At 41.4% G+C, this 15,697-nt stretch overlaps 1 pseudogene; it reads right to left on the reverse strand.

Moving 5' to 3' along the window:
- Positions 1–6,083: 6,083 nt before the first annotated feature.
- LOC109459250 (UPF0690 protein C1orf52) lies at positions 6,084–6,856 on the reverse strand (annotated as a pseudogene).
- Between the last annotated feature and the right edge of the window lie 8,841 nt (positions 6,857–15,697).

Raw genomic sequence — 15,697 nt, forward strand, 5'->3', positions numbered from 1 at the left:
TTCGGGGGCTGGGTGAAAAATGCGAAGGGATTAAGAAGTACAGATTGGTCGTTACACAGTAGTCATGGGGATGTAAGGTACAGCATAAGGAATATAGTCAATAATAATGTAATAACTAGGTACGGTGCCAGATGAATACTAGATTTATTAGGATGGTGGATGGGATGGGGTTGTGGGGCAGGGTGAAAAAGGTGAAGGCCTTAAGAAGTGCAAATTGGTGGTTAAAGAATGGTCATGGGGTTGTGAAGCAAAGCATGAGGAATGTAATCAATAATATGGCAGTGGCTGTGTGTACTGCCAGGTGGGTACTAACTAGTCAAAGGGATCACTTTGTAAGTTGTATGGATGTCTGACCACTGTGCTGTACACCTGAAATTAATATAAATAATATTGAATGTCAACTATAATTTAAAAATTAAATGGGGTGGGGGAGGGAGAGAAGTGAAGGAGATTAAGAAGTCCAAATTTCCAGGTATAAAACAAATAAGTCATGGGGACATAATGTACAGCATGGGGAATATAGTCAATAATGCTGTGATAGCGTGGTACAGTGTCAGATGGTTGCTGGACTTATCATGGTGATCACTTCTTTAGCACAGGGAATTTAATCAATAATGTAGTAATAACTAGGTATAGTGCAAGGTGGGTACTGTTGAATGACTATGATGTATACATCTAAAACTAATATAATATTGTATGTTAGCTATATTTTAATAAAAATCTAAAAAAAAAGAAAAGCCTCCACCCAATCGAAGGTGGGCAGTTCCTTTGCAGTCTCAAAATTTGTGCAACCCCCTGAGCTTCAGCCCCTGCAAGTCTAAATGGCTTCGCTGTCCCTGGCAGGAGGAGGCGGACCAGGGCCATGCAGACCTGGACTCCGTCACAGTGCCCAGCGTGTCCCTGTGATTTCTGTTCTATACGGGGCATCCACAACCAGTTCTACTGACCACTGCACAAAGAACTGACTCTTCAGAGAGTTTACACAATCTGTGTTACCATTTTTCTGTGTTATTCTTAGATGAGATACAACTTTATTACCATCTCGAGCTGCTCTTTCCAATTCTAATATTCCCATATTCTGTGCACCCCAAGAGTCCCCTTGCCTGACAAAGATACTACCTTAGGTATGTGTAACTTCTGGAGTCTAAAATACAATCTTATGATTGTATTAGCAACATGGTGGTTTTGACTTCTCCATAGCAGAACTCACATGATTCGTAAGTCTGTTTGGCTATTCATCTTTGTGTGGCTTTCCTTTGACCCCTGTGAGGAGGACTTTTACAGGCTATATCTTGGATCCACCAGGGGACCACAGAAATGAGGTTTACATGGCATTTTATTAGCCCAATAGATTATGTTCACAATGGAGAAGAAGACCAAACAAGGTAATGGGCCTAAGTCTTGGCCAGGGAAGGTTGGACTCCTGAGGATGGGGGGCTCCTAGTAAGGCCAGGGGCCTGAACAGCAGCTGAAGCGGGGTAATGGTCCTCAGGAGACATGTAATGGTCCACAGCTTTTCCGTCCAACTGAAACAGCAAGAAGCCCCAGCCTGGGCAAGAAAAGGTCAGGCTCCTGGGTGTCCTCTCACAGGCCGCACTTCTGCCCTCCAGATGCCTGAAGTTTGTGCTGTTCGGGAAACCAACTCTGAGAGGTCATCTGTGGATTCAAAGTAGGTGTAGGCAGTGGCGCCCATACTTGAGCACTTATCAGAATCACGTGGAGGGCTGGCTGACACATAAACGGCTTGGTCCCACAGAATTTCTGGTTCTGTTGGTCTAGAGTGGGGACTGAGAATCTGCATTTCAAACCAGTTCCTAGGGATGCTGCTGCCACTGGCCTGGGGACCACACTCTACTACAACTGTTTTAGGACACTCTAAGGGAGCCAGTGAACATAGGCTCTGACGGACACCCCATTCCAGCTGCTGCTCAGGCCCCTGGCCTTACTGGGAGCCCCGCATCCTCAGGAGTCCAACCTTCCCCGGCCAAGCCTTAGGCCCATTCCTGCTGACCGCAGGCCAAGTGCTGTCCATGCAGCAACTTCCATGCCACAAGGTCAAGTGCCCGCTGGCTCTGCCCCTGCTTTTCTCACTGCTAGGATCAGCTACATAATGTGTGGGGCCTCTTGTGCAAAAATCATTAAGAATTTCAGTACAGTGACAACAGAGCATTAACCCAAGTATATGTCTTTTTTCCTAGAGCTTGGTCTCTGGGCCCACACAATCCAAACCAGCGAGTTCTGATTCTTTCTCTGCTCCACCCTCCTGTCTTCCTCAAGTCTTCACACAAGAATCCATCCCCACCCCCTGCACCATGCCCCACTTCTTTGGCTCCACAACTTCTGCCCCCCAAAAGGAGGTCCTAGTATATTTTTGGAGGGAAATTTTAAAAACCATCAAAATTATAAAATGCAAATTTTTTTATTACAAAATTATTGACACAGCAATTCCACTCCAAGGGACTTAGTTGTCCTCCAGTGGGTAGATTCCTTGAAGGGCTCTCACAGTACTCAAAGGGTACCTACTGATACTGTATGCTGTTTGTAATAAGAAAAAAATGGATACAGCTTAAATGTCTATCAATAGTAGTTAAAGAATGAGGCAGATTTATACGTAATGACAAGAAAGTATATTCAAGATACAGCAAGTATAAAAGGTCATGTATATATGTAATGACAAAAGGACTTTACAGGTATGATTAGGTTAAGAAACTTGAGGCGATTGTCCTGGATTCTGTGGGTGGGCCCAATGTAAGCACAGTGTCCTAGTAAGAGAGAGGCAGGAGGGTCCACGTCAGAGGGAGGGGATGTGAAGATGGAGCAAAGGTTGCAGTGATGGCTGGAAGGTGGAGGAAGGAGCCCAAGACAAAGAATGCAGAGGCCTCTACAGAAGCCGAAAACGGCTAGGAAATGGATTCTCCCCAGAAGCCCCTAGAAGGAAGAAAGAAAGCCCTGCCAACACCTTAATGTTACACTTCTGACTTCCAGAACTGTAAGAGAATAAAGTTGTGCTGTTTTAAGCCACTAAGTTTGTGGTGATTTGTTACAGCAGCCATAGTACTAACACGAGTGATCCAGCTATGTGCCAAGGAGGAACAGGCAACAGAATCTGGTAAATAATAGCAACATTTTCCTCGGCAGAGAAATCCATCCCACCCTTTCTGTTGCTGCCATTTCTGTTCAAGTCCCTGTGGCCTTCATCTGGCTGTGGCTTTGGCTGCCGTCCCACTGATTTTACCTCATGCCACTGTCTTTCCTACTCAGATGCCAGAGGGGTTTCTGTAAATTATAGGTCTGATTGCATTACTTCCTCCTCGAAAACTCCTGTAGTTCCTACAGAAGAAACTGCAAAATTCTCAGCCTGGCATTCCAAGTCCTCTGTGCTGTGGCTCTTCTCTGCCTTTCCGTGCTCACCACTCACAAGGTTCTCTCCTGCCAAGTGGAAATGCTGGACGATGAGTGCCCAGGAGCACAGTTGGGAGAAGGGGGTGAGGGAGGCCCAGTTAGGTGCTGTCAGGGGTCTGGGCCTTTCCCTTCCTCAGTCTCCGTGTCCCCTCAGGCACCACTCCTGTCAAAAGAGAAAGCCAGGGAAGGACCTTCCAGATGTGAAGATCTGAGAAAAGATGCCTCACATACCAATAACTACTACCCAAGGAGCTTGTGCTGAGTCCAAATAATGGAAAGAGCAATCCCAGGCAAATTTCATGGACTCCCCTGGTTACCTGGACACACTGGAGCCAGTCTCCTCAACACGCCGGCTGCAAGGTCATCACGCTATCAGGTCACGTCACTGAAGTCCTTGGTGTGAAAACTGAGCCACGCTACTCCAGGCGTGGTGAAAGGCCTAAGCAGGAGAAAAGGAGACTTAAACACTCCACGCCCACCCTGAGTTTCTTGCTGAACTGCTTCTGAGCACAATGAAGACAAAGCTTAGATAAGCCTGAAGGGGGTCATGTCCTCTGTCAACCCCACCGGCCCCTATCAGCAGGGTGCCCATACCCTTCCCCATTACTCCCTGGGCAATGCCCCAAACTCCAGGCTGGGCCTTGTGCTGTGTCCCTTATCCCTGACCCCTGTTGTTTCTAAATGACAAGGGACTGCAAGTCACTTAGTCATAGAAGACCACAGACTTGCAGAATTTTAAAATATGTGTTTAAATAATTTTGGGAAAAAAATTTGGAAAAGGGGGAAGATGGAGAGAGATCACCCACAAGTCTACTAACCTACTGCTATCTTTTTGATATATTTCACTGAAAACACTTTAGTATGCATATCTTAACATAATGTCATAAATGCAGTTTTGCATCTGGCTGCATCGTCCTCCCAGGCATCAGTTAATATTCCTTCCAGTAAATTCTCTGCAATCAACCAAACTGCTTCCCTATTTTTGGATGTTTGAGCTATGTTTAATTTTTTACAATTTGCAAATAAAGCTTTGATGCACGCATCTTTTTCTAGTTTTTAAAATTATTTCCTCAGACCAGATTTCTAAAAGTGGGATTTCTGGGTCAAAGTCTATGAAAATATATAGGACATGATACATTTGGTCAAACTGAATTTTAAAAAGTTGTAGTAACTTAAAGTGAACAAAGGAAAAGAATATCGGTTATTGAAGTATATTTTTATTTCATATAAATATTCGAAATCATTTCAAATATATTTTTGCTACTGTAATTGGCAAGAAAAGAAACAGAATTTTGGAGATGGAAGGAACAGTGGTTCCCAAACTTGGTTGCACATCAGAATTACCTAAGGAGTCTTTTCATAATTTGAGTTTTACTAGAGCTTGAGAAATGGCTGTTTTAGGTCTGGAGTAAAAAATGTTCAAAAGGAGCCTGGAGAATTTGCCATTTCAGAAAAGGAGGAAGCTATGAAAGACCAATTGCATGTGTGCAAAGGCTTCAGGAGCCAATGTGAAGAAGCCCCCACTTGCCAAAGAGAAGAATTCTTTTTTTTTTTTTTTAATTTCTCCTTTTTATTGTTCAAGATGTGACAAATAATGGCACTGAATTTTGGACTGTAAAAGTCAAATCAAAGATTATCTTCCTGACTACAATACAATCTTGTTGATTTTTCTTATTATATGCAAAGGAGCTGGGTAGAGAAAACATACAGAAGTAGGGTTGTCAGATAAAATACAAGATGCTCAGGTAAATTTGAATTTCAGATAAACAAAATTTTAATATAAGTATATCCCACATATTTCATATACTCAAACATTATTTGTCATCTAAAATTCAAAGTTAACTGTGTGTCCTGTGTTTTTATTTGTGATATCTGGCAACTCTTTGTAGAAGATCCTTATCTTCAGGCAAACTTCTATTTAACAGAAATTAATGAATTTTCATCATTTAAGGCCTATATGATAAGTGCAGTAATACAAATAATCAGGTGAGAGAGGATCTCCTCTAACTACCACAGAAGACTGGAAGGGATGCCAACTGTAGTGCCTAAATTTTGATTGGTGGATAGCTGGTTCAGTGTGATGATTTTAGAGTTCAAGCGTCATGAATTAAATCCCAGATTCACTGCTCACCAGCTATGTAATCTTGGATAAATTAATCTCTTTATTATAAAATGAGGCTCCTAATATCTACTTTACTAGGCGTCTAAGGATCAGAGATCATGTATGCCCAAAGCACCTGGGAAACAGGAGGCACTCCCTACATGGCAATGCCTACTATTAAAACATCACACGGCAAAGAGGGTATTTGTCACAGGCAAATATTCAAATGTTAATGTTATGCAGTAACAGTAATATTGAGTACAGAATTTTATTTCCATGATCTATTTACACTGTACAAATACTGTTGAAAAGCACGCTACAAATTCATAGGATGTTAACATATATTTACTTTAAAGTATATTCCTTTATAAAAGGTTCATAGAACATTGGCATGTCAACATGTGACAAAATGCATGCCACGAATTCTGTGATAGCAAGAATGTTTCCAAAGTGTTATCAATTTCACCATCACAAGTCACCATTTGAGTTTTAAATACATACAAGTTTTAAATAAAAAGTGAGGTCTACAGTGGAAAGTTCCTGCAGCAATACTTATTAGTTAATTAACATGTATTTTCATGGAGATGCTGTTTCATAATAATTTACAATTATCAACTTATCTGCCAAAAAAAACCATTTCAATAAGTTTTGCAGTCCAAAAATTCTTGTTATTTGTTGTTTTCTACTTTTTCTTCTTTGTTGGTTCTCCGGGTTCTACTTTGCGCCCTTTAGAAGGATGCTCATCTTTTTCATCCTCTGATTCCTCCCCTTCTGGGAGAAGCCTCCTTTCTTAACGTTCTGTGGGGCATCACCACCATTGTCCTCATCTATGTTAGACCATCTTATTGCCATATCCAGTTCTGGAGGGGGAGGTTTCTTCTCAGTAGTGTAGGTTTCCGGAGGTGGGACATAGTTGGACTTCCATATTTTGAATTCCTCTGGAGGCTCCTTGGGCGCCTTGATGACGTGCCTCTCCCAGTCTCCCTGTTCATTGAGTGGATTGTACAGAAAGGCGGGACGAGTCACGCTCCCAAACAGCCCAGCGTGTCCCGGCAGCCATTTCTCCATCTTGTTCCCACAGCCGCTACCCCATGTCTCGGAATCCAGAGCCCTGCGACTCCTGTCCTCCAGCTTGCTGTTACCCTCCTCTTCCAAGGACCCTGAGCTGCTGCTCCCATATGCTGTGAAATAGCTCAGGGGGTCCTTCTCCTGGCTGGCCATGACGGTTACCCAAAGAGAAGAATGCTAAGGAGAAGAACTGCAGTGGAGTAAAGCACGTCAAATATGCTACAATCCACGAGGTCATAAGGATACTAAACATAATAATAAAACTTCAGTAGTCACTTTGGAGGATGGTAGTAATCCCAGCCTCAAAATGAGTTTGGAAACTAAAGGTAGCATTTGGGCTACCTTTCTTACCTGAAGAGCAGCGTGGAATAAGCAAACAGTAGGTGAAGGTGGTTTCTCTGTATTACACCAGCTAGTAAGTGGAAAAGGAATGATAATTTAGGACAGCTCACTGGCCGTACTGGATTAATGGACACAGGCAGTGATCATCAGTGGCTGCTGAGGTCACAGAGACACAGCCACATGTCACGTGCCCCTCATAGAAGAGCACACCACCTCTTATGAAGTATTCTTGTCAAAATTTTTGAACCTAAATCAGATCAAACCTCTAGATCAGATTACTGCTTCCCAGAAAATAACCGTGATGCGGGGCAGGGGTGCAGTCAGCAAAACCCAGACGATGGGAAAGTCTCCAGGACAAACAATCCAATTTCTTCAACAAAAGATTTAAAGGAAAAAAATTAAATTGACGGGTAGCAATGGATTAAAAGTTACTTAAGAGCTCTATTAACCAATCACAATGCATGATCTTTACTTGGATTTCAATTTAAATGTAAAAAAATCATTTTTATAATTGTGGATTTGTGAACACAGACAGGATTTTTTTATGATATTAAGGGATTACTGTTCATTTTTTCTGGTGTATAATGGTATTGTGGATATCTTTAAAGTCCGTATCTAGTAGACAAACATACTAAAATATGTACAATTGATAATGTCGGACTTATGCAGATTAAAGTGGCCATGAAGGGGTACTTGTTGAAGCTGGGTGACATATTTAACAGAGTTCATTGTATGAACTTTTGTATGTTTGAATTTTCCATGATTAAAACTAAATTCATATATTTCGTGTCCGAGGCCCCACCCCAGACCTGCTGAATTAAGATCTCAAAGACGGGGACCTGAAATCTGAGTTCCAAGAGCTCCCATGTGATGTAGCCGGTCTGTGTACTGGGGTCTGGGAAACAGTGATCTGACTTACAAGGAAACTGAGTCACAAGAACAGTCCATTTCTTGCCCAAACTCACAGAGCTATTTCATGAAAGAACCTGAGTCTGGCCTGGGTTCTTTTCAAGATAATAGGCAGCTCTTGAATGCCAACGTCCTGGATCCTGAATGCAATTCCCCTCTTAGGCAGTGTGATGGTTTAACCCATTTATACGCATGCGACCAGAAGGCACCCTGGAAGTTGTCCAGGATCTTCCATGTCTCTGAAATCACAGCCCCAAGGGGCTTCCTGATCTGGATACACAGATAACATCTATAGATAACTTTTTGAAGTTGAATTGAATTATGGTAGCAATGTGTAGTATGGCATTTGCTCATAAGATGGTGTTAATCAAATGAATGCTAGCATCACCATGAGACAGGCAGGACAGTGAAGGAAAATGGCAAAAGCACAGTTGTTGTTCAAGGAGCGCAAGACCATTTTGAAGTGGTATTTGAAATTCGAGACCGTTGTGGAAGTACAATGACAATGGAGGCGTGAGTCTGCAACAGAACCTCCAACACGCCTGACAATTGCATGCATTCGTGCTTCTGGCGGTACTGCGGAAAGAAATTGAAACGGCATGCGCAGGGATACAAGTGGTGGACACTTTGGTCAATGTTGCTCAAGCAGTAGTTCGCCTTAATCAGAAGTGTCTGGACTCTGATGGTAACCACTTTGAACACCGCTTGTAATTGCAGAAGTCAAATGTGACTTGTATTCATCTTTTGTTATCGGTAAATATTGAGTATACAAATGTGTATAAATTTTTTTGGCACCTTCTGTAATATGGTAAAGGAGAGGACTTCTGAGCCATACCTGCACACAAGAACTCAAACTTAAGACCTCGGATATTATTTCCAAATGAGATTATATGTGAGGAGGGTAGGAAGCTTAGGGCAGGTATGGTCCACTCTCCGACTGTGCTACCACATTTGATGTACAGTACTGCTGTTCTGTAGATTAATCAAACACAAGATAAGATTTGGAGAATAAGAATCTTAAGGCCCAATTTTTTAAAAATTTGTTAATTCATTATTTGGTTCTTTAATATTTTTAAAAATTATGTTTCAGGTGAACATTATAATTTGACATCAGTATACCCTACAAAATGAACACCCCAAAAGTCTATCATTGTCCATCACCAGACACCCCTTTCACCGACGCCCAACCCTCTCCCCCTCCAGAAACCACCGATCTGTTCTCTGTATCTGTGAGTTTGTTTTTGTTTGGTTTGTTCATTTGTTTTAGATTCCACATGTAAATGAAATCATACGGTATTTGTCTTTCTCCTTCTGACATTTCACTTAGCATAATCAGGTCCATTTTTTATTAACTCTTAGTAGAGGAGGAACTCACAGTATTCCATCTCAAGAGTCATCTGTGGGGGAAAAGAAGGTTCCCCCAGCCTATACCAGGATAGAGTAGAAAAATGGAAATCTGTCTAGCTGGTCCCTTGTCTGGGAAAGAAGACACAGCATTGCTTAAACTGATTTTTTAATGTCCCTGAAATGTTTTCCTTTCTATCTCTCTTAATCCTCATCCTGCAACACACAACCATACTTGTACACTTACACACATGAAAACCTAACCTGACAAAATTAACACATTAAAAACTGAAAACAGCAAGTCACCCAAAGACTTACATTTATTATATAATTTCTTTCTTCTAAAAATACTATAAAGTGATTTTAAAAAAAAACTGAGTTACAACAGATTTACATTGGGAGTCTTTGGCCTTTTGCCTTAGCTGTCAGAGGAAATCCATGTTGGATCCAGGGACACAGCTGCCACTCACCGTGGTTTCTGGAGTGGGGCCATCTTAGAACCACACATTTCTTCAGATGACTAGACCAGTTACCTCACCCACCTATGTTGCCTGCCAGAATCACCTCTGCTTATAGATTCCAGAACCTTCCCAGCTGGGAGCCAATGGTTTCATCCACTTTGAATTACTTTTTAAAAGAGACTGTCACAGATTCCCAGTGCTGGCAAAAGTGTGGTGAAGTACTCATTCCCCAAGATCACAGTCTAAAACAGTACATTTTTGGAAAGAAAGTTGGCAACACGCACCACATGTGCTTTAAAATATTTGTATTCTTTGACCCAATAATTCCGTATCTAGGAATAATCCAAAACTTTTTAAGAGAATTAAAGCAAAAAATGTTATGCATAGTGATGTTCATAACAGCATTATTTAGAATAAAGTGGAAACAACCCGTTTCTAACAGGGTCTTGGCAAGCTATGTAAATGATTGTTTGTAGCCATTGAAGTTATATTTTCTAAAAGTTTGTAACCTGCAAAGCTAGGTCCATCAGGTGCCCTTGTCCTGGAACCCAAAAGTCCAGCAGAAGGCCAAAGGCTGAAGGAAGCTAAAGCTGTGGTCCTTCCTGGGATCCTGGTCAGATTGCCCAGTGCTGGCCGAGTCTGGCTCCCAACGCCTACTGTCTCACGTCCTCTCGCGTCCTGCTGATTCCCACATCTTGCTTCCCAGGTGCACTGTCAGCTCCCTGCGTCTCCATAGGCTTCCACTCAATTCCTTTTTGCTTCATTCAGCTATACATGGTGTCTGTTTGTGCCACAGAACCCTGACACACCTACACAACCCATTAATCAGACGGCCAGACTGAAAAGAAAGTTGTCCAATCACAATTTGAAAGAGGTTTCCAAAGTACGGTCAGTGAACATTAGCCCTGGATCACGTGAGTTTGGGAACTACGACGTCATGACTCCTGCCTGGGGATACATAGTATATATTCAGGGTTCTGAGAAGTATTGGTGTGAAGAAGCCTGCCTGTTTAGACCAGTGTTTCCCAAGTTACTTGACCACACAACTCCTTTTTCCAAGCAACACCTATTAACAGTGCAGTAGGTAGGAGAACCATGGGTAGAAGCGAACTGAAGATACGAAAGAATGCTTATGTAGTTTACAGTTTATCATTTCCTCAGATACCAGCCCAAGAGCCATAACAGTGTTACCGTGTTTCCCCCAAAATAAGACCTACTCCGAAAATAAACCCCAGTTAAGATCTTAGCCAGACGGACGCATTTAGTACATTATGACAATGTTCCAGAAGATGACATGACTGTGTTTGAATAAATGTAGATTGTTGTACATGAAAAAATAAGACATCCCCTGAAAATAAGCCCTAACGGAGCAAAAATTAATATAAGACTCGGTCTTATTTTCGGGGAAACACGGTATGACCCAATCTGGGTACATTTGTTTAAGCACCAAGTGAGGTGAATCTCAGGGTAAATACTTAGCTTCTCAGGGGGAAGGGAATCCAAAGATCCAAGACCAGGAGAGGAGAAGTTGAATTATTTAGGGAGCTGCTATGTGCTTGGGGAAATGCAAGATACTTTCCTTACAGGATCACGTGTAATCTTCACAACCGAGAGCTTCCTAACTGGTTTCCTGCTTCTCCCTCCTTGCCCGTCCCATTCTCTATGCACAGTGGCCGATGATCTGGGAAACGACTCCACTTCCTTGCTTGCAACAGCCCAGTCCTAGCTGAGCGCATGCCATGCTACACCTTCCTCCCCACGCTGCTTCCCACTCCTCAGCACACCAACTGTCCCCTAAAACACCCCTCCTGTCAGCTCTCTCGTGGAGCACACAAGTCCCTAGACTGCTCCCCCTCATTGCTCGGGTCTCTGTTTAAACAAGACCAGTGTCGGGAGGCCTTGACTATCCTCTCTACAGAGGGAACCTCACCCACTTTCTGTCTCACCACCGTTGGGTGTTTTTGTCATTTTATCCTCTAAAACAGTCTTGTCTGGCTCCTCAGTTAGTATGTTAATTCCACGACAGAGGATCACCAGCTGTCCTAGTCATCATCCTGGTCCTCAGCTGCTAGAACAGTGCCCCGCGCAGATTTGAACCATGTAAAGCGGGCAGTGCCCGCAGGCTGCACACCAAGAAATGGGCTCAGCAATGCCTCCTTTGAGGCAACCTGACCCAAGCCACCCAGCTGGGAAGTGACTGGACTATGCTTTGCAGCAGAGGAAGGCTGAAGGGGGTCTCTGGGCCGTTGGGGTCCAGGTGTCACGTTGGATGGATGGCCAGGTCTGTGGGGCCACAAAATACAAGAATTGGGTCTTCAGAGAGCCGCTCAGCTTGTGAGCTTTCTGCCTATCAAGCCATGTAGGAGCCAATCCAGGTTTATTCAAGACGATCACGGTCAGTTCATCTTTAAAACTCACATCCCACCCAAAATATCCCAAGCTCTAAGGCATTGAGGTTCGACTGGACTCACTCATGCAGGAGACTATGGAAGTGATGACACCTGATACTTCATGCCCCTGCCCATCTGTCTTATTGCACTGGGTTGTGTCTTGGCCAAAGTAATCGGTTAGAGAAATGTCATTTCAGCCAAGATCAGACAGGTCATCATATTTACCTCGTCTGCAACACATTCTACAAGGAAAGAGAAGCTTAAGAGAAAGTGCGGAGGAAAGAAGTACTGCCATGCAATCAGAAGGGGTAAGTGGGCAAGGCAAGTCCTCTATTTTCTCCTAAAGTATATCATCTCCTCCTCCATCTTTATCGAAAAGGTCTGTTTCCAGAACTAAGCCATCTTCCACACAGGCGGAAGGTGCTTGCTCTGCAGGTCCTCATGGGCCACTGGGTCCCCAGGGAGGGCACGGAAGGACACATCAAGGTACACTGACAAAAGGCCAGTGTTTAGGTTACAGGGGGGCGGGTATTTAGTACACTCGCACTAAAACTAGGCTGCAGGCTGTTGGCCTCTCATCTGAATTACATAAGGACACCTGAGGCACAAAGGACACTGAGGAGGCCATCTGTGTAGCCAAGTACTTTTAGTCCCACCATGATAGGCTGTGGCACCTGAAGACAATCATCAGACCTTTCACCGGAGAGAACAGCACCAGTGCGTGCCAAGATCGTAATCATAAAGAATATTATCAAATAAGCTGTTCCAGGAACACTCAACAGATCGAGATGAATTCTCCAACTTATCATGAATGGTATTATAAACTCTGAAATACACAATAGGTAGAGTACTTCTTTATCTTTGCACCAAACCTTTCTCTCATTCTTCATACACTGTTGTGGTTTTATTTTATAATTGTCAAAATAAAGACTAGTTTCATTACAAAATACACGCAAACAAAACATATTCTGAGAGGCACTGATGAGTTCCATGTCAGTCAGGAGAATAAACAAGTAAAAAATCATTCTCCACTCAGACTGTCTCTAACATATGCCTGCTGACTGAGATTCAGCATGTTTTTAGGGCAATCAGTCCAGAATGAAACCAGCATTTGTAGACGTGATGCCCTGGGGAGTCCTTGGTGAGTGTCCTCTGCCTTCCCGCACTCACAGATAGTATTTGGCACAGAGCTGGAGGTGCACGTTTCTAGTGAGGAAACATTCTTAAAATAACAGAGGATGTATCAGAAGTTGAGGATAAGAACCCTAGGAAATAAACATGTGATCTTGAAATTTAGAGTTGAAATTCACGTTAGCTAAATGTTACTGTGACTGGAAGATAAAAAAATCTCCTTAGAACACCTGTTGGTTTTGCTGCCACGACACCCCAGCGGGAGGCCAATATTAGGCCCAGGTATTTTCCCAGAAAGAAAGGGTTTGGCAAATCCTTTATTAAAATGGTAGCATGGCCAAAAACCAACTGAAAAGCATTTTCCTAAATGTTCTTAACAAACTGCACACACCCAACAGCCATTACAGTGCAATAAAACAAAATATGCTAAGAAAAATCATCTAATAGCACTTCACATAAATAGAACCATTGGCTGCTTAGCTAGTGTCAATGTATAGCGAGGTGCTTATTCAATTTCAATGTTTTAGCTATATGGAGGACCAATAATGTTTTCAATCAGTTTTGTTCTTCCCAATTTACATTGTGCAGTTTCTATAATGCCAAAGAGCTTTACAAATGTCCTGAAGACACTGCTACAAAGCCATATTTCTTAGTAGAATTTAAAGTGTAATTTCCTTTCCAAATTCTGTATGGTTTCAGCTCTCCGTCCTTACAGTAATTTTAGGATACAGTTCTCATTTCTGCATAATCTGAAAATACAAACTATAATTTGCAAATACACACGAGTTCAGTGACACTCTAATTGCCCCTCTTTTTATCTGCTCTAAGGATACCGTTCTGTGTCCATTTTGTGGAAACTACACATTGCTGCTCAGCTCTGGTAATTTGTATAGATTTCTTTTTTTTACTTTGAACTTGGACAAGAACTCCAGTGCTTCATTGTATTTCATACTGTTCTCTAGGCTTTCACATATATCCTATTGAAGCTGTTCACATTTCAATTTTACTTTAGCAACTTTGGTTAATGGAATCCTATAATGACAAGTAATAGAATGTTTTTAAATCCACTTAATAAAAATGTTTTTTTCTAAAATGAATTTAATGTCATCTAGAAGACTGGGACAGCAGATTATGAAGTGATATTCAGTGTGCAATAAACCAACATATCTCTAAGTATAAGTCTGTAAACTCTGTTAAATACAAATCGAGCAAAGAAAGTATCTTTTAAAGTGCTATGGAATTGTAGTGTCACTCCTTTAGTTAAAAGATGTTCACCTCTCTGGTTTTCAGGAATACTGGATGTTTACTGATTTCCAATATCTCTGTATGACAACTATTAATACGTGCCAGTGACTTACATGTGATTTCATCCTTACAATAAATACACAAGCTCAACACCCCATTTTATAGGCAAAAGAAAATTCTGAAAGATCAAAGTGGGGTATTCGAGTCCAAATATGACTCCACAGCAAAATGAGTATCTAATCCAAACACAGAGCTTACTAAATGCCAAAATTTGAGTTTCCTTTTCATGAGGCAATAAATAAAACTAAGCCAGCATCTGTGTATGGTCATTAATAGTAATTCACTACAATTTTCAAAATCACATAGCTTGATTTGAAAGTATATTTTGTACCCCATGCTATGAAGTGTTGAGATTAAATTATACCACATACCCATTAAAGAGAATACAGCATAAAAAGTGATAAAAAATGGTAAAGAAAGTGGTGTGGGGTAGTTGGCATACACACTTGGTTATTACTGTGATTTCTTTTGAAGTTTTTACTCAAAATAGTAAATACCACTGTGCCATTTGGGGAAAATCCTTTTCAAATTCTATAAGGAAATACAGAAACTTTAAAGAAAAAGGAGGCTTTAAAGAACCAATGCACATGCCACCACATGGATGAACCTTGAAGACTTTATGTTAAGTGAAATAAGCCAGTCACAAAAAGATAAGTACTATGTGATTCAAATAAGTACTAAGTACTTATTTGAGGTATCTGAAGTAGTCAAACTCACAGAAAATAAAATGGCAGTTATTGGGGGTGGGAGAAAAAGGGAGTTGTTTAATAAAGTTTCAATTTTCTTAGATGAAAAGTTGTGGAGACTGGCTGCACAACAACGTGAACACACTTAACACTAATGAACTGTACACCTAAAAATGGTTAAGATCGTACATTTTGTTGTGAGTATTCTACCACAATTAACAACCCTTTAAAAAGGAACCAATGTATAATTTTTTTTAATATGATAATGATACTGTGGTTATTACGCTTTAGAAACAACAGACACATACTACTAGGTTGATATTTGCAGTTTGATGGGTATTAACGACAAATGTTCATTCTACTATTGTATATGTTTGAAATTTTCCTCAACAAAATAAAACAGAACAGAATAATTTCAAAAAAGGGGAGAACCAATAAGGAAACAAAATTTCCTAATCAAGAGATTAATCTATCATGAAAACATTTTATTGTAGTTTAAACATGTAAAATGTAGTAACATTTTAGCTACAACAGAGAAATGTGACATCACTTATTTCA

The sequence above is a fragment of the Rhinolophus sinicus genome, linkage group LG01 (assembly GCF_036562045.2).
Source record: "Rhinolophus sinicus isolate RSC01 linkage group LG01, ASM3656204v1, whole genome shotgun sequence".
NCBI classification, from domain to species: domain Eukaryota; kingdom Metazoa; phylum Chordata; class Mammalia; order Chiroptera; family Rhinolophidae; genus Rhinolophus; species Rhinolophus sinicus.